This window comes from Schistocerca cancellata, chromosome 5, assembly GCF_023864275.1.
Source record: "Schistocerca cancellata isolate TAMUIC-IGC-003103 chromosome 5, iqSchCanc2.1, whole genome shotgun sequence".
Lineage (NCBI taxonomy): Eukaryota > Metazoa > Arthropoda > Insecta > Orthoptera > Acrididae > Schistocerca > Schistocerca cancellata.
In genome coordinates this window covers 562,624,547-562,649,454 of record NC_064630.1, presented here as the reverse complement: position 1 = coordinate 562,649,454, position 24,908 = coordinate 562,624,547, and the positions used below count along the sequence as shown (strand labels likewise).

At 38.4% G+C, this 24,908-nt stretch overlaps 1 protein-coding gene across 3 annotated transcripts in view; it reads left to right on the top strand.

Annotated features, from left to right (window-relative positions):
- Window positions 1-14,375: 14,375 nt before the first annotated feature.
- LOC126188876 (serine/threonine-protein phosphatase 4 regulatory subunit 3) overlaps window positions 14,376-24,908 on the top strand; it is a 140,885-nt gene continuing 130,352 nt past the window's right edge. For 2 of the 3 annotated variants that reach the window (XM_049930543.1, XM_049930541.1), the window contains exons 1-2: window positions 14,376-14,476; window positions 17,147-17,291. The gene's annotated coding sequence lies outside the window, so the exon portion shown is untranslated. The other variant, XM_049930542.1, reaches the window with a different exon arrangement.

Below are 24,908 nucleotides of genomic sequence, written 5' to 3'. Positions count from 1 at the left end.
ACCGCAGATGGGCATCCACTTCTTTCTTCTCATGCACTTGATCACGTCCTTCATTGACCAGTCTGACCCCTCTTCTAACCATTAAATCACTCATAGCATTTTGACCGTAAACCTCGTAGATTTGCCGACGAATTTACTTTAGTTTAACTTTCTTTGCATTTAGAAAACGAATCACAGTTCTGATCTCACACACGGCGACATTTTCAATTACGGCTGACATTATAAACAACCACTACAAAGCACTCGTCAGCGATCTGAAAATGGCGTACACGTCTTCTCCTTGAGTCAGAGTAACTGCCGCACATTCTCGGAACTGCGATCGTAGTGCTACCGCAGATAGAAATAGAAACGGAACTTACTTTGTGGACGGCCCTTTCGTCAAACGAAAAAACTACAAAGAACGAAACTTGTCTAGCTTGAAGGGGGAAACCAGATGGCGCCATGGTCGGCCCGCTAGATGGCGCTGCCATTGGTCAAACGGATATCAACTGCGTTTTTTTAAATAGGAACCCCATTTTTTATTACATATTCGTGTAGTACGTAAGGAAATATGAATGTTTTAGTTGGACCACTTTTTTCGCTTTGTGATAGACGGCGCTGTAATAGTCACAAACGTATAAAGTACGTGGTATCACGTAACATTCCGCCAGTGCGGATGGTATTTGCTTCCTGATACATTATCCGTGTTAAAATGGACCAAATGCGAAAAAGGTCGTTATCGTGTTGATGTATGGCTATTGTGATCAAAACGCCCAACGGGCGTGTGCTATGTATGCTGCTCGGTATCCTGGACGACATCATCCAAGTGTTTGGACCGTTCGCAGGATAGTTACGTTATTTAAGGAAACAGGAAGTGTTCAGCCACATGTGAAACGCCAACCACGACCTGCAACAAATGATGATGCCTAAATAGGCGTTTTAGCTGCTGTAGCGGCTAATCCTCACGCCAGTAGCAGACAAATTGCGCGAGAATCGGGGATCTCAAAAACGTCGGTGTTGAGAATGCTAAATCAACATCGATTGCACCCGTACCATGCACCAGGAATTGCATGGCGACGACTTTGAAAGTCGTGTTCTGTTCTGTCACTGGGCACAAGAGAAATTACGGGGCGACTAGAGATTTTTTTGCACGCGTTCTATTTAGCGACGAAGCATCATTCACCAACAGCGGTAACGTAAACCGGCATAATATGCACTATTGGGCAGCGGAAAATCCACGATGGCTGCAAGAAGTGGAACATCAGCGAACTCGGCGGGTTACTGTGTGGTGCGGCATTGTGGAAGGAAGGATAATTGGCCCCCATTTTATCGATGGCAATCTAAATGGTGCAATGTATGCAGATTTCCTACGTAATGTTCTACCGATGTTACTACTAAATGTTTCACTGCATGACAGAATGGCGATGTACTTCCAACATGATGGATGCCCGGCATATAGCTCGCGTGCGGTTGAAGCGGTATTGACTAGCATATTTCATGACAGGTGGATTGGTCGTCGAAGAACCATACCATGGCCCGCACGTTCACCGAATCTGACGTCCCCAGGTTTCTTTCTGTGGGGAAAGATGAAGGATATTTGCTATCATGATGCACCGACAACGCCTGACAACATGCGTCAGCGCATTGTCAATGCATGTGCGAACGTTACGGAAGGCGAACTACTCGCTGTTGAGAGGAATGTCGTTACACGCATTCCCAAATGCATTGAGGTTGATGGACACCATTTTGAGCATTTATTGCATTAATGTGGTATTTACAGGTAATCACGCTGTAACAGCATGCGTTCTCAGAAATGATAAGTTCACAAAGGTACATGTATCACATTGGAACAACCGAAATAAAATGTTCAAACGTACCTACGTTCTGTATTTTAATTTGAAAAAACCTACCTCTTACCATCTGTTCGTCTAAAATTGTGAGCCATATGTTTGTGACTATTACAGCGCCATCTATCACAAAGCGAAAAAAAGTGTCCAACTAAAACATTCATATTTCTTTACATACTACACGAATATGTAATAAAAATGGGGGTTCCTATTTTAAAAAACGCAGTTGGTATCCGTTTGACCTACGGCAGCGCCATCTAACGGACCAACCATAGTGCCAACTGGTTTCCTCCTTCAAGCTAGACAAGTGTCGGTCTTTGTAGTTTTTTCGTTTGACGCTTATTTCATGAGATATTTGGCCCAGTCACGATCAATGGCCCAACATATATATATATATATTGTAAGACGTATGCGTTGCCGGCGATGGGCGAGGCATGGCAGAGTCTCTGAACAGGGAGTAGTATGTAGTTAGTTGTTGCTTCTCGCTAGTCTTCAGTAGTTGACAGTTGTCTGCAGTAGTCGACAGGAGTCGGCGCATGCCTGCGCGTGTTGGGAGTCTGCTCTGGTCGGGACCCTGGAGGATGAGTATTATTGTAGAAGGTAAAGAAGCAGCCTAGCGCATATCTAGTAATGTATATTAACTGTCATTAATTTCTTTAAAAAAATGCCCCCAATAATAATTTTTATAATATAAAGTAATTTTTTCAAGAAAAGCATTCATTTCAATTTAAAGAATATTTTCAATGCATGATCATTCCTTCCAAGAATCAAAAAAATATATGGGCCACCATTGCACGAAGCTGTGCCGAAAAGTTTTTACGTAAGAGCAGATATATTCGCAGTTTTTATTGAGGTAAGAATGTTTCCTTTTTTATTCAGAATACAGGGCCAATGCGCAGCGCTGCTGTCGTCATAAAATTTACCAGGTTACTGAACTTTTTAATTATTTCCGGGTTTAGGAATTGAATTTTGTGGTTACATTAAATGTGAAAGCATTTCTGCATAGAGATTATAAATGGGAGCCAATTTCGTTTAGAGGTTACAATATACAAAATTTATTTAATTATTATTTCTGTGTGGAGGTTACACTTGGTTCATTTTTATTATTTCTGTGGGGAGGTTACAATATATATATACACTCTCTTAATAGCACTTGAATAATGCCACTATGATTCGACACCACTACACAAAATCAGCAAACTTTCTCTAACCAGATTCAAGCAACAGCAGTAGCCTACCTCAGAAAGATGGAAAACATGGAAATGAGGAAGGTTTGTTCTCAAATTTAATTTTTCTGTCTTTCAGACATTTTATGTGATTGAGTAAGTGATCAAAAATTTTGGTGGCAGCACTGTGCACTCCTTTTTGTGCTAAAAACACCCTTTAATGTGGATAAAGGAATGTCAGTTTTTCTTCTCATGTAATTATGTATGCCATGGTTGCTTTTGAACTGCTGTAGTCAACATGCCTAGCTCCTTAAGCAGATGTCAAACTGGGACATACTCCAGAACACTTTTCCAAATGACATTATTGAATGAAAACATGTAAGTATGGCAAGTTAATGATTTGTCCCTCCCCAAAACTTGCAATGATTTGAAGTGCAAATGTGTCTGAATTAAGTTGTTTTAGGAATTCCTAAATACGATTTCCAGTATAAATTCTCATCAGTATCGACATCTACAAATTTTGAAGTTTTCACCCCAGTTTTAACTTCCTCACCATGTGTTACACTTATCATTGGTGAAGTACCTCTAGAAGTTCAGAACTGTCTTTTCGAAACTGAGACAGACTATATGCGGAAAACCACTCAATGATACTTTTAAGAACATTATTTACCATTTCTTATGTTGCTGTATGTATGACTGGATTGATTGAAATACTAATGCCTGCACAAAAAGAGCTATGTCTGCCCTCTGTATATTAGATGGAAGGTCGTTTATGCATAGGGCAAATAATACTGGACCTGAGACTGAGCCTTGTGGAACCCCATAAGCGTGTGTGTTCGTGTGTGTGTGTGTGTGTGAAGAATCAGATTTGTCAAGAAAAATATTATGTTGCTGTTTCTGTGTAATAAATCATCAAATATTCCACACTTGTTGGATGTGATGGTTTTCCAGCCATTAAGGGTAATTGATGTCTTATTTACAAACACTGGAAAAACTGCACCAGGGGAAGTGGATCAGCTGTCACAAAGGATAATTTGCCAGGGTCACTTCAAAAACTGTAAAGTAGTTGGTAATATTTCTACCTAACCATAATTTCCTAAATGAATAACTCAGTTATACTATTCCCCCTCTGAAACATAAATTGTAGATAATCACTAAAATACTTTTTGTGTTTCAGCTCACACATCCTATAAGGTGAATACAAATACCATTAAAATGCTCAATAATTTACAATTATAAAGAATTTGTCATAGATGATATTAGATAAGTAACAGTTCATGAAACACTTGCCCACAAAATGCAAAGGTCCCAAGTTCGAGTCTCGGTCTGGCACACAGTTTTAATCTGCCAGAAAGTTTCAGTACATGAAACAGTTTTACAGTCATATGCTGGCTAATAAAGTGTTCTTATGTACAACATGAAACCACACACATTCCAGAATACAATAAATTTGAATAATAAAAGAAGTTTTATTATATCTGTGTGAATATAATTTTTTTAATGTAAGCACTTCAGTTCACTATAATGAAGGAAATATTCTGCTCTATTATGAATGTTGTTGATTAAAGTATTCTTTGATACCATAAAAACTCATGTCAATAGGTATATTTTTAGTTCTTTTCAAGTATGTTCAAATCTTATATTCTTTTATTTCCTTTGGTAATCCACTAAACACAATTTTTGGTTGATAAAAAGCACTTTTTGATACATAGCTTTTATGTATAGTTGTCAATGAAAATCATCTCCATTTCTTGTTTCATAGTGACAGACTTGAGTGTTTAACATTGTAATTTGCTGGTGTACTTCCAGAAAAGATGTACTTTCATAAATGAAGCATGGTAAAGTCATGACTTTAGTTACTTGAACAATTTCTTACTTAGTTCTCTCTGGTATGATGATGAGCATATTCTACCTGTGTGTTGTACCTCTACCCTTTGATACCTGTTAGAAAGATAGGATTTGTTGAGTAGGAAGAGATTAGTGTTTAACATCTCATCAACAATGAGGGCACTAGAGATGGAGCACAAGCTTGGATTAGGGAAGGATGGAGAAGGAAGTCAGCCGTACCCTTTCAAAGGAACCATCCCAGCATGTGCCTTCAACGAGTTAGGGAGGTCACCGAAAACCTAAATCAAGATGTGCGGACACAGGTTTGAACCACCATCCTTCCAAATGCGAGTCCAGCTTGCTAACCACTGTGCTACCTTACTCAGTGATAGGATTTGAATCAGTCATTTGTATCCTACAGCAGTCATATGAATTCCCTAACAATATAGTTCTCTGAGCAGTATATTATCTCATTTCAATCAGACACCATAGATATATCCAAAAACTGGCTACAGTTTCATTAATGATTACCTATAGATTATAATATCAATATGAAAAAGCTATGAATGGCTGTGTCAGTTGATCTATTTTGCATTGAACCATTTCGTTCATTGACCAATATTTGATTTTCATTAAGAAAATGAGTCTTTTTTATGTTATCTATTCAATTATTTTTGAAAAACAAGGTAACAATGGTACAGGTCTGTAATCAGTAACATTACATTAGTCATCCTTCTTGTAAATTGTCTTGGCAATAGACTTTTTTAGTTTTTCTGTGAAGACTCCTGAGCTAAATGGTAGATCAAAGATATCAACAAATTGGAAATCTACATACCTTTCACTATGTTTTATTACTTTGTCTAGAATCCCTCACTGTCCCATAACATTTTCTTCCATAGTTTATTTAAAGCATTTCGACTTCTAACGCAGTTACAGCATATAGAAACATAGTCTTATCATTCATGTGGAGTTGAACTCTTGAACTGGAAACAAATTTACTTTGAATTAAGTATATTTATGTAATGTTTGTTGCATGTGATGGCTATCTGCAGGGCATTCTACATAGCTTTATTTGCATTTTTAATAATAAATTTGTTGTTTTTTTTTTCTTTTTTATCTACCTGTTTCCCTATTCCTCATCTCCCAGGTTGATTTTATTTTGTTACTTCCAACCATGATACATGAGTCATTATCAAACTTCTTAGCTGCTATAATAACTTTTTTGTATAGTTATCTGTAAATTTTCACATATTTTTTGATCGTTCAGGATTATTGGCAGATTTGTTTAACTCTCTGTGGGTGTCTGCTGAGTTACCCTTGTCTTTGTTCTAATTGTAATTTTAACTTCCTTAAATGGAAATGATATTTTGTAGCAATGTCTATAACTTGCAAGAAATTACTCAAACTTTTTATCTACATCACATTTTGATTCCGTGTCCCAAGTTATAATTTGTAACATGAGATCAAAAAGCGATATGCTTTTTTAATTAATGAATCTCTTTTCTCCTTTTTTACCACTGAATCACTGACCATTTGAGGCTTATTAAATAATATTTTAGCTCATTCTAACTGTTTTATCATCACAGTGATAAGATCACATTTGTTTTTGTTCACAAATGCTTTGCCATTTGTTGTTTCAGATCCATTCATACACCTAGTGTCTTCAAATAGAGTTGCTGTGAAAGTATAAAAACAGACTGATCATTTGTTGTTGTTTAGCACAGTCATTTTTAAATTTAACCTTACAATCTTGAAGAAAAATTATATTGAGTTCATGTTGCAGCATTTCAAGGCTTTGCAAGAAAACGGTAAAATTACCTGATGGTGATCTATACGCACATTGCATAAGCATTTTGATTTTGATTAATTCACATACACAGTATTCAAAATATTTTTCCATTCGTTTTACATTTTTTATATTTAATTCCTTTTGAATCGACACCTGCCATAACATAAGCATATACCACCTCTAAAATTACTTATCATTTAAAACTTACGAAGAACTGTAGTAGATGATGGCATCTCTTTCCGCTAACGCTAATTTATATGTAAGACTACAGTTTCTTTTAAATAGTCATTTAGAAGGACTGTATTCTACCTAATTTTCTGCCTAATCCCCATACATTTCAACTGAATCTCCTGTTTCCTTATTTTTAGACTCTCTAGCTCCATATTAAATATGTTTTTGCCTATTAATTTATTATGAATTGTCATTCCTATATACTGTGCAGTCAGTGTACACATTTTCAACTGTTGTCTTGATAAAATTATTTTTATTTTTCATCTTGTATGTATGATTAAAATGATATTCCCCAAATAATTTTGTCTGCAGAGCAGAAAATTATAATTTCGTAAATATGTACGGAGACAATAGGTATGATATGCAATTTCTGAAATTTCCAGTGGCAGATGCTGAGGTGAGTAACATGCCTGGAGTGATAGCGATGAGTGGACATGCCTGGAGTAATAGCAGCAGTCGTTGTTGTTGATACCGAGTAGTTCAGTTTCTGTTGTTGTTTTTTTTACGTTCTTCTGGGCAGAAGTGAACTATAGCTGTATATTTTACTGTGAAGACTGGTGTTAGCAAATTACCTTAATTATTTGTTTTTGCGTTATTCTTAGTGCATATCCTTGGGTGAGACAGATTACTTGTGTAATTTTCCTCCATCAGAAGCGCCACGTCACAACTTAATGTTTAAATCTTGTGTTAATACACAGCAATAGTTTAGATCATTGCATTTGAGTTTGCATATTTAGTACTTGCAATAGCTTTTGAGTAAGCAGAGTTTCTAGTAACAAATAACTGTTGATACATCCATTTTCTGAAGAGAAATTTATAACCGTTTTAAGAACTTGCGGTATCAGGCTATAGCGAGAATGATGCAGAGAAGATTTTATTGCTTGTTTATTCACCTCGTTATAAATTTCATACGTTCCAACCTCAGTTGCACCACAGTCAGGTAGTTTTCTCTTTTGCAGGGTCTGTTAGTACTTTCTAAGTTAATCTTTACTGTTTTGTTTGTATTTTTTGAAATCTTATATCAACTTTTTACAGACTACAATATGGCTAAGGAATGAGCTTGTTGTGGGTGAACACAAGGAGAATAGGCTGCTGTCCATAAACAGCTGGAAGCTGCATTGGCTACAGTTGCCTGACACCTAGATAATGCTCAAAGCTGCACCGACGACACTTCACTGGTGATGAAACTTGTGCCACCTTTGGTTCCTTTGGAAGCCCCTGGTGACCTGTTTGTTGCTGCATCTACCGATACACGACCTCTGATGAATCCATCCTCACTAAAGAGTGAGTGTCAGATAGTGTGTTCACGCGTCTCTGGGTGGAAGGCGAAAGAGGGAGAAGGCTGTATGACTGGTCTATTACACTTTAGCAACAGGTGCAAGGTGCTACCCAGTGTTTATAACACTTCTGAGGTAGCATTGAATACGTCCCCTGTTAGGCCTTGAGCCGATTCTCTTGCCTCGTCTGGGCAAATGCGGAGGGTGGACATGCTAGTCATTGGAAGTCGAACATTAGACAGGTGATGAATCCTCTCAAGGAAATTGTATGGAGGGCGGGAAAGAGCGCCAGTGTGCACTCAATATGTTTGCCAGAAGGTCTCGTCTGCAACGTGGAGGAGGCCCTGCTGGTGGCAGTTAAGTGCACTAGGTGCAAATGGCAGCAAATAGTGGGACATGTTGGCACAAATGATGCCTGCTGCTTGGGTTCTAAGACCACCCCTGGCTCCTCTCGGGGGATGGCTAATTTAGTGAAGGCAACTATCATCACACATGGATTGTAGGCTAAGCTGTCTATTCGTAGCATCAGACCCAGGATCTATAGCTGTTCTCTGGTTTGGAGCAGAGTGGAAGGTCTAAACCATGGCTCAGACAACTCTGCAATGGTATCGGATGCAGGTTCCTCGACCTCTGTTATCGGGTTTCCCTTAATACATCAGGTGTGCACTACTAGCAGGAAATGCTGCTAGGATAGTGGAGTATGTGTGGTATACACAAGAGGTTTTTTTAGGTTAGAGAAACTCTCCTATCGATCAGAGAAGAATCACCTGCTAAAATAAAAGTTACGTCAGCCACAAGGTTCTCAGAGAATGCTCGTCCGCACAGATGAGGTTAAGAAAAGGTTGATTTGATATTAGTAAACTGCAGGAGCGTCCAGTGAAAGGTCCCAGAGTTAGTATCACCTAACGAAGGTTATAATGCCCAGATTGTATGAGGAACAGAAAGCTAGTAGAAACCGGAAGTGAATATCAATGAAATTCCAACTTCAGAATTAAGCATAGGTTAGTCGCCAATGGTAGCGGCGTATTTATTACAGTAAAGACCGCGATATGTCTAGCAAGGTTGTCACGGATCCCTAACATGAATTAATCTGGGTAAAAGTGAACATCAAAGGTCGGCCGAAAACGGTAATCGGATGCTCATATAGACGACTGAGTCAGGAGCAGTAGTGGTAGAGCTCCTTGGGGAGAACTTACAGAATATCGTTAATAATTTTCCTGATCATGCTGTTCTAATGGGAGGTACTTCAAGTTGTCGTGTATAGATTGGGAGAATTATGTTATCAAAACTGGTACCAGAAAAGGGATTCGTGTGACATTATTCTGAATGTCTTATCCGATAGTTAGAGAACCAACTCGTGAAGGTAACGTCTCAGACCTTCTAGCAACTTCGGATCAGTGAGCGCCGAGGAAGGTATCGGTGATCGTAAGGCTGTCATATCAAATATGACTACAGGTTTTACAATGAATATTTAGAAAGGTAGGAAAATATTTTTGTGTAGCGACAGTGACAAGATACAAATTTCAGAGTAGCTGAGCAGTCAGCACCAAATATTCACCGATAAGAACGAAGATGTGGAGCACAAATCGAAAAAATTCAAAAGCATCATTCAATATGTCTTAGACAAATATACTCGAGCAAGGTCTTCAAGAATGGGAAACATCCGCCACGTTTTAATAACTATGTTAGAAAACTAATACGTAAACAAAGAGAGATTCATCTCAGATTCAAGAGAAGTTAAAACCTGCCAGACAAACAAAAGAGCAATGAGAGAAGCGTTCAATAACTTTGAAACTAAAATATTGTCAATAGATGTGATTAAAAACCCTAAGAGCTTTTGGTCTACTGTAAAATCGGTAAGCGGTTCCAAATCATCTGTTCATTCACTCAGGGACCATACTGGCGCCGAAACGGAAGATAACCGAGAGAAGTCTGAAATATTGAATTCGGTCTCCTAAAATTGTTTCACCTTGGACGATCGTAAAAACGTCCCTCCTTTCAACCGTCGTACGAGCGTCGAAATGGCAGATATTTTGATGACCGATCGAAGAACAGAAAAGCAACCAGCATCGCTTTGTGGTGGAAAAGCATCAGGACACGATGAGTTACCTATAAGATTCTACGAAGATTATACGAAAGAACTTGCTCCCCTCCCAGAAGCGGTTTATCGCAGATCCCTGGAGCAACGTAGGGTACCTAGGGACTGAAAAAAATCGCAGGTCATTCCCGGTTTCAAGAAGGGGCAAATGACAGATGCACGCAATTACAGACATAAGTCGACGTCAGTCCGTTGTAGAATTAGGGAACGTGTTTTACGCTCAAGAATTATGACGTTTTTGGAGAACGAAAATCTCCTCTATAAAAATCAACGTTGATTCTGCAAAAAGAGATCCTGTGAAACCCAGCTCTGTTCGTCCATTAGATTCATAGTGTTGCAGATAACAGCGCTCTGCTTGAAGTCGTGCTCCTTGTTCACGGAGGCATCTGACACCTTCCCACACTGCTGTACAGTAAAAAAACACGAGTTTATCGAGTATTAGAAAAAAAAATGGTTCAAATGGCTCTGAGCACTATGGGACTCAACATCTTAGGTCGTAAGTCCCCTAGAACTTAGAACTACTTAAACCTAACTAACCTAAGGACAACACACACACCCACGCCCGAGGCAGGATTCGAACCTGCGACCGTAGCAGTCCCGCGGTTCCGGACTGCAGAACTAGAACCGCTAGACCATCGCGGCCGGCGAGTATTAGACCAGCTATGCGATTGGATTCACGATGTCAACAAGTCGCTCTTAACGGAATAAAATTTATACATGTAAATGTAATTTCCGGAATGGCCCAGGGAGTGTGACAGGACCGTAATTGTTTACAATTTACGTAAATGATCTAGCGGAGAGCGTCGGATACTCTTTAAGACTGTTTGCAGATGGTGTGGTAGTCCTTAACAAAGTAGCAATGCTAGAAGACAGTATCTATTTGGAGAATGACCTGCAGAGGATTGAGTGAATTGTGCAGGCTCTGAGGGTTTACACTGAACATAAATAATTATGTAACATATAGTGCATACTTAGGAAAAGAAAGCCACTACTGAACAACTACACTATTGATGACAAATTGCTGGAAATACTATATATCGCAAAATATCTAGGATTAACTATCCAGAGCGACCAAATAAAACAAACAGCAGGAAAATCGGATACCAGACTGAGATTCATAGGAAGAATATTAAGGAAATGTAGCTTGTACACGAAGAAAGTGATTTATAAGACCCTTGTTCGACTGATTCTTGAGTATTGTTCACCATTATGGGATCCTTACCAGCTAGGACTGATAGAAAAGATGGAGAAGATCCAATGAAGAGCGGCACGTTTCGTCACATGATTGTTTAGATCGGCGTGAAAGCATTACCGAGATGCTCAACAAACTCCATTGGCAGTCGTTACAAGAGAGGCATTGTGCATCACGGAGAGTTTTGCTACTGAAATTTGAGAGAGCATTTTCCAGCAAAAGTCAGACAAGATGCTCATCATGGAGAGGTTTGATATTGAAATTTCGAGAGAGCACTTTCCAGGAAGAGTCAGACAATGTATTACTTCCTCCCGCATATATCTTGGGTAATGACTACAAAGATAAAATTCGAGAAATTAGAGCCAATACAGAGGCTTAGCAACAATCATTCTTCCCACGTGTCATTCGCAAATGAGACAGGGTAGGGGGCATCATTTAGTGGTTCTAGAAGTACCCTTGACCACACACCAATAGGTGACTTGTGGAGTGTGGTGAAGATATAGATACAGAATGGGGACAAGATTATTTTAGCTATGCAGTACAAATGTATTTGACAACTTTCTTCTGCAGTTTGCACTTCCCCACAAAATTAAACCATACCTAATGGCAGGTTCAAAATAATTATGATATGCTTTTTATTGAGTACTCATGTCAGTAGAATTTGCTAATATTTGCATTGAAAATTCAAAACTGCTTAAGTTATTTGATAGGAAGTCAATATGTGTATTCGAGCTTAAGTTCTTGTTCACATCTAGTCCAAGAAATTTTATCATGTCAGCTTCTTCCACTAGTTGCTCGTTATATTGTATTCGTATTTCGAATGTTTGGTTTTGAAATGTACTATATGAGGTTTTGCAATCTTCAGTTCCAACTCATTTAACTGGAACCATTTTCCAGGATATCCAATATGCTCACTACAGGGCTCAGAATTTTTTCCATATTATCAGCTTCAATTAAAACAGAAGTATCGACTAAACAGAATGGATGAGGAATTCATATTTATGGGTAACTCATTTATGTAGAATAGGAACAGGATTGGACCTAAAATGGAGCCTTGATGCACATCTTGTTACATTGTACTTCATTTAGAATAATAATAAATTGAGTTTAAAGTGCTTGGTTTTTTGTTCTGCTGATATAATGTAAGCCATTACAGAGTATTGTCCTCAATTCCGTATTTATCTATTCTTTAGATAACCAATGCAAGTTTGTAAGACCACAGTAAATAACTGCAATTTTTCTCCTCTAATCTAGTGTTTTGGGTATCTTTCAATGAAGTTATTTACTGCAACCAGAGTATTTTTCCTCATTGAAATCCAAATTACTTATACTTACAATAATGTCACTTTTCACAACACCATTGTTTGGAATAAAAAACATTTTTTCTAAGTATAATTTATTATTGTCTTTCTTTTTTCTTTTTTATCCATTTAATATTTTTAAATATGAACCAAGATCCTCGTTGTCCATCTTCTTTTCGATTTTATTACCCATCCAGATTCATGATCGGCACATTAAGATAATCTGGAAAGTGCTGCTATTCACCCCAAGTATAGTGCCCATCTCGCAATTGGACTGAGATATTGACTTACAATATTTATTACAAAATAAAGTTACTTCCGTGGTCTTTCAAAACGACTACGTTTTCTGTACTTTAAAAATAAAAATAGTGACATTTACTTCTAAAAGCTTACTTCTTAAAACCTAAACAATGCTTGTCCTTCCTGACTTTAAAAGACACTTTGATTTTCGCATACTTTGCATGACGATGAACGACTCTGCTCAGGAGACGCCTTTTTGATTAAAGGACACCATTTCACTCGTATGACATCGTGTTGTTGGGATGCACTATTCAAAATGTTGAATTAGAGTTTTCATATTCTTTTATAAAGGCAATAGTGAAGCTGAAAAATACGTTTAATTAAAAATCGTAAAATCAAAATTGAATGTTGGGAGTGCAAGACATGTTTGCAATCAGGTACATCTTGGCAGAAGATAAAATCAAATTAAAACTGATACTGTCGCAAACGGAAACTGTAGCAAATAGGTTATCTTATCACGCCTGTGGTAGAAGGAAGAATGTTAAAAATGAATCTATTAGAAAAGCAAAGTCGCATTTTTTCAAGCGGACGACAGGATAACAAAACTTAATTACGAACTGAAGAGACTTACGGACGATATGGAGAAAGATATATAATGCTGCCGCCCAATCTACGGATTGAGAACGAGAGATGAAGATATTCGTCGGCGTCAAATGTCAGCTCTGACAGTGGCACCGACTGAACAAGGCATCAAACTGAAACTGTTGCAATTTTGTGCTTGTTTTATAAGGGAGTTACATTTTATTAATCTTTGAGTTACCACAATAGAGCGGAATACGAAATTACAACAATGGCTTGAGAGTCATATTGTTTATCTTTGGCTCGAAGAACATATATCAGTGCATTGTGTAGAAGTGTGTCAATATTAGTAGTTTTACATAAGGAGTTATTCCTGTTCTTTGTGCTGAAAAAAATAATTACTTAATTGAAGTAGCACTTTCACACGATTTGAGTGAATTCTGTATTTCGTATCACACAAGATTGCTGCGTAAACAAAAGTAACTCAATATTTGACAATTACTAGGTTATAGTGGGACAATTACAGCCCACCGCATGTCTTTGCAGCAATATGTACACAAAATTAGTAAACAATACCAGTGATTCTTAAGTTTTCATTTGCCATTGAAGTAAATTATCACGTCACGCTTTTACAACGTCAACTGTTTATTGATCGCAACAGGAGGTAGTTATTCTCTTTACGTTTTAATCGTTGACGCTGGCAATTTATCGAAACAGTTTCAATAATTTCGGACTTAATTTACATAATTCTGTATGTTCTTAGTCACTGATCCTCAATATTTATGATTTATTCGGCTTCGAGTAATGTGAAATTGTCAGCAATAAAATTTTGTATTACGCGGGTGCTCATCTCTTTACCTTTGTGAACCCCGTAGAGCGTTGTTGTGAATCCAACATGGTGGATAATGTTGTGTCGATTCGTGAGAGTACGTCAATGAATTAGGCATTAGGTAACTGAAGATACAGACGATTTTGTATTTTTTTGCACATTGTGAAACTGTTGCCGGATTCGCTGTTTAAAAGTTTTGTGATTATGGAGGTTTTTAGCATAGTTCTAAAATTGTTACATATGTGTGTTAACTGTCTCCGCAGACTGTAATTCAGTGGACAGGAGTATATATTTCCTCCACAAAAGCACTGCGTCGTGTTCGGAGTTCGTATTTCACATCTTTCATAGTGGACAAAGAACTGTCACTTTGAAAACTAGTAGGTGCTGTGTGTTGGTTTCGAAAGCACTAACATTTAAGCGTGGCTAAACATTATCTTCGAGTGAAGTTTTGCCTGTGTAATTATTAATGTTGTGTTTCTAATACCACATCGTTGTTCGCGTCATAAACTACCCGACTTTTTTGGCCAAGCCTTTTCCACCTGTGGTGAAATAATTGATGTTCGTATTTCATAATGAGCGTGACATAAACGTAAGTACGTGATAACCTACATACATAGGGACTTGGTGTATGTGTTCAGAAAACAACACAGTTTTAAAACAGTTTGGCAGTTTTTAAGTTCGTTTAAATACTGTAATTACAACTTTCTCATAGCACACACACAGTTTGATGCAGATGCCATCTGATGTGTTTTGAAGTTTTCTCATTTACACATTTCACACCGAAAGTGATACTTCGTCGATTCCCACCCTGTAATGCAAGTGGAGTGAGATCGTGTTGTGAATGCTATTTTCTATTAAATTAGTAGTTATTAGTTATTTAAAGGTGGGATTGGGTTTTTTTCCTCCGAAAGAAGAGTAGCTTCATGAGAATTGCACTATCGAATCAAATCTCTATCATTATTTTTCTGTTATTGTATTATCCTTTTCCAAAAGATGGTTACGTTAATGTAGAGAAAGCTGTTTACATGTTACTGAGATACATGGTATCACAGGAATGGTCGAAAAATACTGAGCATTTGAAATCCACCGTGACTTATGCAAGTCCATAGCAAACAATAATTAATAAGCAACATTTAATAAAAGTCATCATTAGTCCTACTAAGGCAAAACACTATAGTAGGGCTAGTGTGTTACTAAAGCATGCTGTGGAAAAATAATTGAACGTATTTTTATGTTTCTGAAGGCATAGTGTGGGAATATAGTGAATGGAATTGATTGAAATGAGAGGACTAGCTGAGTTCAGCCAGCCAGTGTCCATTTCAGAGTAAGTGCTGTGACATCAGTGATGTCAGAGATCCTTTGTTAAGTGAGAACCCTTATTTTGTATGAAGGTACACTGTACCGTACACGAACATACACACAACGTTTTGAAGGTTAAAACAGAGATTTTAATAGTTGAATCCCAACCCTTTAGTGTAATATTGTTTGTCTTTCCTTTGTCACCTACTTACACTGCAGCATACAGATGTTAAATTATATTTTGAAGCAATTTAAAATATTTCTTGCTTCAGCAGAAAATGTGTTAATAGTAATATGTTACAAGGTTTTTTTGTTTGTAAACACCTGCTTAGTGATGTACTATGCAGATGTATAGAGCATATATATTTTGTAAAATTTGGCAGCCAAATCAGTGGCAGGAAGCTCTTTTTTCTTTTGCATTTTTACATATTTATTGAGGTCAGAAGCAGCATTCAGTGGTTTAAATAATTTCACTCCAAAAAAATTTACATTTCAGCTAGTTGTATCCAGATTTTCTTTCAAATGCCATCAAATTCTCATACTTGTAATTTGAGGTGAATGTTCATATTCTGTACTCACAAACAACAAATTGATAGTAACACAAATCTTCCACACAGTGCTGCAGCTTATGGTGGTTGGAGACTTCTATAGAACAGGGCTGGGCTTATTTAAAGAACATTCTCAGGCTGTGCAAACAAAAATTGTGTTTTTCAATAAGTAAATCACTGTCATGCACCAATTCTGCATTCCCAATTTCTTATTCTGTTTTATGAGGTTCTATTCTTTGTTTATCAGAAGGTTAGAAATTAATGTGTGGATTATTCCAACATTTAAATAACCACATGTGTGCTAACATTGTTGTTACAACTCTCTGTGTGGACATGTAGCCTGCAGAGTACAGACATTGAGTAAAATTTGTCATTTTTTATATTTCTGTATCATTATGTATAAGGAATAGCATTTGGGAAAAAGAGGGAGTAGCCCAGGTATGAAAAGTAGGTAGACCCACTTCTTGGTCACACCAAGTGAAGGAGGACAGTTACTTTTTGACAAAATTGTCAGTTTTGTGTGATTCCATTGCTGTCATTAATTACTTTTATGCCGAATGATTTATTGAGAAATGTGTTGTGGGGGTTTTTCTCTCCAGCTAGTATCAAATGATTAGTTTAATTTTCTGTTGTGATTGAAACAAACTATCCACAATTCTTCCATCATTATGTCATCTATGACATTGTGCAGAAGCTTGTAGATCGCAACGTTTTCTTCTAATATTTTAGTTACAGATTGTGTTTCATGAGAATAGAGTTTATCAGGTACAAAACAGTTTCTTTGTGTAAAAACTGAGTTTTACTGGCCTACAACAAATTAGGGAAAGTATTAACAAAAACAGAAGTGATCAGTTGTAGTTTTCAGTTATTAGCATATAAAAATATTTTTGTCTGACTCCGTCACACTATTTATCTTTAATATAATTTTAATTTCTTACTTTTAGGTGGTGTATCAACATGTGGCAGACTTGAGTAAACCATTGCAGCATATGTTATGAAGAATATTCTCCTCATTTTATGCATTTTAGTTGAATATTATTTTTTACTTCAGTAACAGTATAGGAACGTACAATTACTTATGTGGGTGAGGTAAGTTTGATATATATATATATATATATATATATATATATATATATATATATATATATATATATATATATAGGCTATAATACAATAATGAAAGATTACTTTTTTAAACAATGGAAAATCCAGGATTGAATATTGGCAATACTATGAAAAGGATACATTGCTAGGCCCTACTCAACCTATAATGGAAATGCTAAGTCACAGGCAGGTGCATCAAAAATACTGCTTTAAAGTTACACTTTCGACCAAAAGGCCTTCTGCATTATACTACATATACACATTCACACAAATGCTACTCTCACTCACATGATCATTGTCCCTGGCAGCCAAGGCCACCAGACCTGGCCTCAGTCAGTGGTCACAGGAGTGTGAATTGCATGTGTGTCAATGTGAAGGTGTGTGTGTGTGTGTGTGTGTGTGTGTGTGTGTGTGTGTGTGTGTGTGTGTGTGTGTGTGAGAGAGAGAGAGAGAGAGAGAGATAGAGATATGCAGAAGAATGTCTTTTGGGCAAAAGCTTGTTTGCAGTCTTTTTGTTGTGCCTGTCCACAACAGAGTATTTTTTTAATGATGAAATCACCCAACACACAGTCCCCTCCAGGATTTGAACCCGGGTTCCCTTGTGCATTAGGCAGTAATGCTACCGCTGTGCTATGGAGGCGGTCTTTTTAATCATATTATATAATTACATTGTCAATAATTGATTATTTTCATTGTGATATTAGAGTATTTTTAGTTGTTTATAATACCGTGTCAATTTCAAATTTTTTGATTTAAACAACTGTGGTGTTGCATAAGACATTGTTTATCCATACACAATTACAAAAATGGTGTGAGAGACAGGTGTGGGTTATTATATTACTACAGAAAGTATTCTTCATTGGTGACCATAGTTATTTAAAAAGAGTTCCTAAAAATTGTAATGTTTGGCACCTGTAATAAGTATTGCCACAAGTTACAATTTACTTCTGTGAAATCAGTTGCTATGTATAACTGAATATCAGTTATTTTGTTTTAATTACAGCTTATTGTTTTAGTTTATTTCAGGTACTGTGTGTTGCCAATGTCACTTCTTATAGCTGGTAACGATATGTTCGAAATGTGTACTCACAGCCTGTCATTTCGTTCACATGCTCCAGAGAATCACTCAATGTAAAATAACTGGAAGTGTGTGAAGGAGATTTTCCTAGACATTAAGTGCTGCTTACACAGATTTATTTTATGAGACACTTTTGCAGTCCTTTTTCATTCTAGAATAGATACAGAAACCCAGATAGCAGACACATTCTGTCTTTCAGATCACATTGAAAGAAAATTGTAGATATTGTGTATCTTTTTTGATTACTTAATTTGTTTTATTTCATTCTCCATTAATTTAATATTGGTCGAAAACTTGTTCAAAAGAGAGCCAACACAGATAAGAGCCTTTGGCAGGTTTTCTGCATTCTGTTTCATGATGGTAAAAGATTAAGATAGGTGAGAAAATACAATACAGAAATTTCTATGTATGGTAATGCTCCTCATCTTTCATTCCTTAATATCTAATGTCAGGCGCATTTGCAATATACACAGTGATTTTATAAAAGAATTAATGAATATTTCCCAAGTTGGCAAATAGATTTGGCAGTTTGCAGTTTTGCGTATGTCCTGGATGCATTTTATGGTTGTAGGCTTGTTGCCAGCTTTCAAGTGTGACATGCGAAAGCCTGCAGTCAGCCCTGCCTGAAAGCCATAGTTTCTGGTACAATTGTCTCCGGCAACAATGAGCCATTGCCATAGATGTGTAAACAAAATTGTGTTAAGTGATTGTTTTTTTAGGCATGTGAAATGGTCACACACTGCCCACTTCAACTATCAGGGCTCTTGCTTCATTGTACATCCTATCAGCGTTCACATGAAAGAAAGAAAAAAAATTAAGATCTGATTTTGAGTGCTGGTTCAGTGCACATCTAGGAACTATATTGACTTAAGAAACCAAGCTTAGTTGCTTACTTAGAAGTGTTAGTAAGAATAGAAAAATGTAAAAAGGGAGGTTACATCTGAGTAATGGCCTACTTGTTGCGATTAGAATCTCTCTCTCTCTCTCTCTCTCTTTTAAATAGTAGTTTATGTGACTGAGATATCCACCACAATTGTTTAGTTTCCTCCTTTGTTACTAGTGACGTTTTTGCAGTTTAGGACTTGAGAAGTGTGAGTCAAATGAAACTAATGTAGAGTGTATATATGCTATTATTCTTTGACTGGAGCCACTGGTTTACTGTATTTTCCACATTATATGACTAATTTTGTTTTTGCCATACTTAAAAATACTTTTAGTATTTATAGTAAATAAACAAAACACCATCTGGATCACAACTTCTTTTGTTACTGACTAACAGTTTCTGTCACTGTCGCGGATGATCTTCAGGTCTGGTGTTGCTATGTGCAATTTGTCAACAGTGGTATAAAACTTAACATAAAATACAAAGGATATCGTATCTTACACCAGGTCTGAATATCTGCTGTGCAGATTGAAACAGTTAATTGGAAATAAAAGAAGCTGTGATCCAGGTGGCGTTCGTATGTTTAATGTAACAGAAGAGATAATGATTCCTACAACATGGTGTTGTATTGTGATTTAATATCCTGATTGATTATCAACTGATTAACATGATTTCACCTATTGTGTTAACAAAACATCATCATTTGGACAGCTACTTAATTTTTTTTCCATGTATCATCTACATTTTGATTTGCTAATTTCTATTTTTGTACATCTCGGAGAATTAAATAATCACTGCTATCATGATTGTATTTGGATGACCTCACTGTTTTGTGATAGAATACACAATCCATGCTGTGATGTTAATTAATGTCTTTAATATCAGTTTACCTTTTGATTAATATGAAATATCTACCTAGAAAAGTTAACATTTGTCTACATTTTGATAACACTGGGAGGAATAAAACAAGCAAAAAGAAAATTCTAAACTAATTTTTGTCTTCACGTTGTTTGCAAATTACTTGAAGTATGGAGGTCGTGCCACAAAGAATTGTTACCAATCTGTGTTGCTCTGCTCTCCACTATCAGATCCCAAACTTCCTATGTGAGGTGTTTCCTGAAACTCTCCGCCCCATTAAGAAAATAAGCTGGTATTCTGTTCTAACACCCTTTAACCTATCTAGCATCAGATCGTATTTGTCATCCATCCATTTTCTTGGTATCTAAAGATAAGTCCTGCCGCTGTTTCTCCTTTGGTGTAGTTTTTATGCGAAGAACCACATGTGAGAGGAGCTTTGTTTCATTTGCTAGCACCCACAGCATTACTATTATTCTGGCCTTTTCATTGCCAGAACTTTTGGGAACATTTTTAACACTTTTCACATTGACTGTAACATTTGACAGCAAATCAAAATAAATTGGTGTCTGATTGGTGTTACTCTAATGGCCTATCAGATGGTCATATTTTTCTTAGATTAGTTTGGTATTGATATGCGTGTAGTTGTTTCGTCAACTGGAGGAGAAAGTTACTGTTGGTTTGTGTCATAATGTAAGCCCCGCCCACTTAATCACCCTCGTGCACCTGCCAGCACTTGCGTTGAATTCCGCAACACATGCTGTTGGAAAATCCCTCTTATCCCCAGCACTGTCATTCAGTTTCTCGAGTAATTGCGAAGCCTTCCTTGCATTTCGCACTTACTCAACAACCTGATGCTCCAGTTGATGAAATGTTGCTTGCTTTGATCCTGTGAAAGTTTGGCACATATAACAGGCATTTTTCAATTTTAGTCATCATCTGACACCATCTAGGAACATTCGCCTCTGTGACACCAAATTTTCTTCCTGCTGCACTGTGGGGTCTGGTTTCTAAATCACCGTTAACTTAAAATGGATTTGCAATAGTAGAGATGCCAGGTGGAGTTGAAGTCCAGATGAGGGTGACCCAAGTGGTGCGACGTCGAGGTAACCCAATAGCATACTCCAGTATGAGACTGCGGAATATGGTGCTACATGTGCTTATAAAGCCCTGGCGGCATAGGAATATTCTCGCTGTCCACGATTGGAGCGCCATTCTCTTGTAGGTATTTTGCAAGGATACGCCAGCCAGTGGTGCTAAGATACCATGGAGGCAGCTATGTGCAGGGGCCACGTCAACATTGTTTGGCTGGGGCAGTGCTACACATGAGGCCGAAACTGCTGGCCACGGACTGTGTGATGTGTGAGCTGTGGCCACATGGCAAGAGATCCCATGGTGGAGACATTGATGACACTACACTCCTCTCCCAATCCCAAAATGCTTCTCTGTGCTGGTGCTCTGTGAGATGCCAAGGCAGCGATGGGGAGATCCGGGCATAGGCAGGGCGATGGTATCAGATCAGGATCTGGGTCCAGACTTGGTTGACCCATGTTCCAGCATTCACTGTGCAGTCCCCTGGAACAACTGGAGGCAGAATGTGCCTTCAGTCTTTCCTGGCATTAGCAATTCCCCAGTGGCATAGATGAGTCCAATTCCATGGGTGTCTCCGTAAACGAAGTCAACAGGGATGGTGGCCTTGGCTGGTACGGCAGGAAGTTTGGCATATGTGGCAGCAACTGCAGCGGATGCACTGCCATAGACTGCAAAGATGGAGGCTACACCACCAGGGACTGCAACTTCGGAGGGTGCAGTGCCCATAGTTAAGGTTACTCGGGCTCAGATCGTTGTAACTATGTGGGAACCGTGCTGGTAGTGCCGGGCAGCTGGGGTAACTGCAGGGGAAGAAACCGTCTGCTTGAAGATACTTTGGAACAGAAATATCTGCAGCAGCATCAGGAGTAGTGCAAGAGTGCAACTGATTCTGCTGTCTGTGGTGATGGACTGCCGACATGTCTTGAATAATGTATGTTGCTCTGCCCACAGGTTTGTCAAAATTCAGATTCCCATGATTGACCACTGTTATAGATCCTGAAATATACTCTGGCATTGGCCTGGAATTTTGAGGCAGAACATGGAACATCCAGGAATTGTGGAGGACGCAGCGTAGTCCAGTGAGACCTGCCGTGCGGAAGTTCAACCTACGACTTATCTCCCTGAGGCGTCTTATGATCTGTTGATAAGAACAAGAACAGAGCATTTTCTTTCGAGTGGGACTGCCTTAATTTCGACATTTGCACTTTCTTTAAGCATTATTCGTTCTGCTTCGCTTTTAGAATGTGATGGAAAAAGACTGCTGAACTGGTGTGAGTGATGCTGTTGGCCTTACAGAAAGAATTAAATTCAGTTGAAGTCAGCTGTAGGCTGTTATCTGATACAGAAGTGGTTGGTAATTCTTCTTGGCAGAATATAGTTTCTAAAGCTCAGATTGTGCTGGCCAATACGTGGAATTCGAAGGGGCCACAAAAGGGAGTTTTGAAAAAATCGTCCACTACAATAAGCCATCACAAATCCTAATGCCTCCTGAAATTGATGAAGTCATTGACTGTAGGAATCCATTCAGATACACTTGAAACACATTGCTGAGGAGCAGACAGGTACTCTGCACATTCCTTGCAATTTGTGATCCTGTGTTCAATAGCCTTGTCTATCCCCTGCCACATTCAGTGCCGCCTGCCCACTTGTTTCACGAGGACAATGCCTCAATGTCGTTTATGAAATAATTCTGACACCTGCTGTTGCAGAGGTGTAGAAATCAGCATCCAGGTCTGTTCATTTTGTGTATGTGTGTGTGTGTGTGTTTTGTGTGTGCTGGAGAAACTCATTGGGAAGCAGCTTCCTATTCGGAGGCCAGCCTGTCTGAATAATCTGTCATAGCAGCTGGAGGGTACCATCTTTTCGTGTGGCTGTGGTGATCGATGGTGTTCAACCGGAAATGTAACCACTGTGGCTTCATCAGTCTGATCATTGCGAAAGCGAGCTCACTCCGAAGAATCAAATGTCACATCTGATGTAACAGGAAGATGAGATAAAGTATCCTCTTTTTGTGCTCTCCAGATGGGTATGGGTGTGGTTGGGTGGAATAAACAGCTGAGAGGTTTGCAGTCCACTAGCAAAAAAAATTCTGTCGTCATTGACTCTGATGAAACTTGGAAATGCTGTAGACAATTACCATGGCCTCCTCCTGTAGTTGACTGTAATTCACCTGAGCTTTGTTAAGCAATTTAGATGTGAAAGCAATTGGGCAGTCTGTGGCCCCATAATTGTGGGACAGCACCGTCCCATTACCATAGGAGGAGGGAGCCATTGTGAGGACCACAAGTTTCACAGGATCAAAGTGACCAGGCATCTGTCGCTAAGCAAGATATTTTTTAAAGTCTGGAATACCATCTCTTGGTGAGTTGACCAGACAAAGGAAACATCATTCCATCTGAGAGCGTGCAAGGGGTCGGCAATCTGAGCAGTATTAGGTATGAACTGAAGATGCTACAAGATCTTCCTGAGGACAGCTTGAGGTACAGTGAGATTCTTCTGGGCTGGGAGTTTCCAAATAGTCTCCAAGTGTTTGGAAATAATGCGAACTCCATGGGAGTCATTGACATGACAGAGTATTCTAGTTTGGTATGAAAAATTCACATTTCTCCCAGTTGCATCAGAGTACCACGTCAATGAGGGTTTGGGAGAGAGCATTCTCAAGATTGCAGAAGTGCTCATCAGGAACACCATAGATATTGGCTGTCATCCAGATAATTGGAGCAGGAAGAGACCTTCGACATCAGTTGCTCCCAAAAATGTTGGAAGATGGCCGAAGCAGAAGCACTGTTGAAGGGTAGATACTGATAGGGGAACAGCTCGATGTGTGTGTTGATAACGAGGAAGGATGTATCACGTTTTCCAGCAGGAGTTGCATATAGTCATACTTGAGTTCTGTCTTCGAGAAGAACACACCTGCTTGTAATTTGTCCATTAACTGTTTGGGGCAAGGGAATGGGTACGAATCCACAAAAGGCTGCGCATAGACGGGAAACTTAAAATGAGCGCAAAGGCAGATCTGTCTTTTGGGTTTTCTGATGGTTTTTTGACTGGTGAAGGTGGACGTGATAACCTCTAATGCCCGCATCTATCTCAACTCCGCCGCAACCTCCTCTCAAATTGCGTGGGGGATTCTGGTGCTTTGACAAATCTTTCAAGGTAATGTGCATGTAAAATTCCTTGGACTTACCCAGAGAATCCTCAAAAAAGCTATGCTATTTGTCACAAAGCTTGGTTATGCTATCATGGGGGACACGGGAATCGGTTTTTGCCAACAGTATTAAAGGCATTGAGGCCAAAAATGTTATGAATTTCGTAAGAGTGAAGCATCATGATCAGGGTTGCTTTTGTTGTAGGTTTACACTGCATCCACAGAAAACGTGCAGTGGGCAGTGATGCAATCCCCTTTGTATGTGGTAAGGGTCTGTGTTGAGCTTCATGCCATGGGAAGTCAAGCCTTTACCAATGTGCTTCTTGTTAACCGACAGGCCTCGTAATTTCTGTGAGCAAATGTCTTGAAAGTGACGAATCTTTTTGTGAAACAAACATTTGGTTCAGCAGATGTCCCTATTATGAGAAATGTAGCTTTGAGGGCAGGATTGCAATTTGGTGTCATTATGTGGCTGCCACAGGGTGTTTATGATGATGCCTGGTAGGACCAGAGAATCCGTGTGGAGAGGACCGACAGACGAGCGCA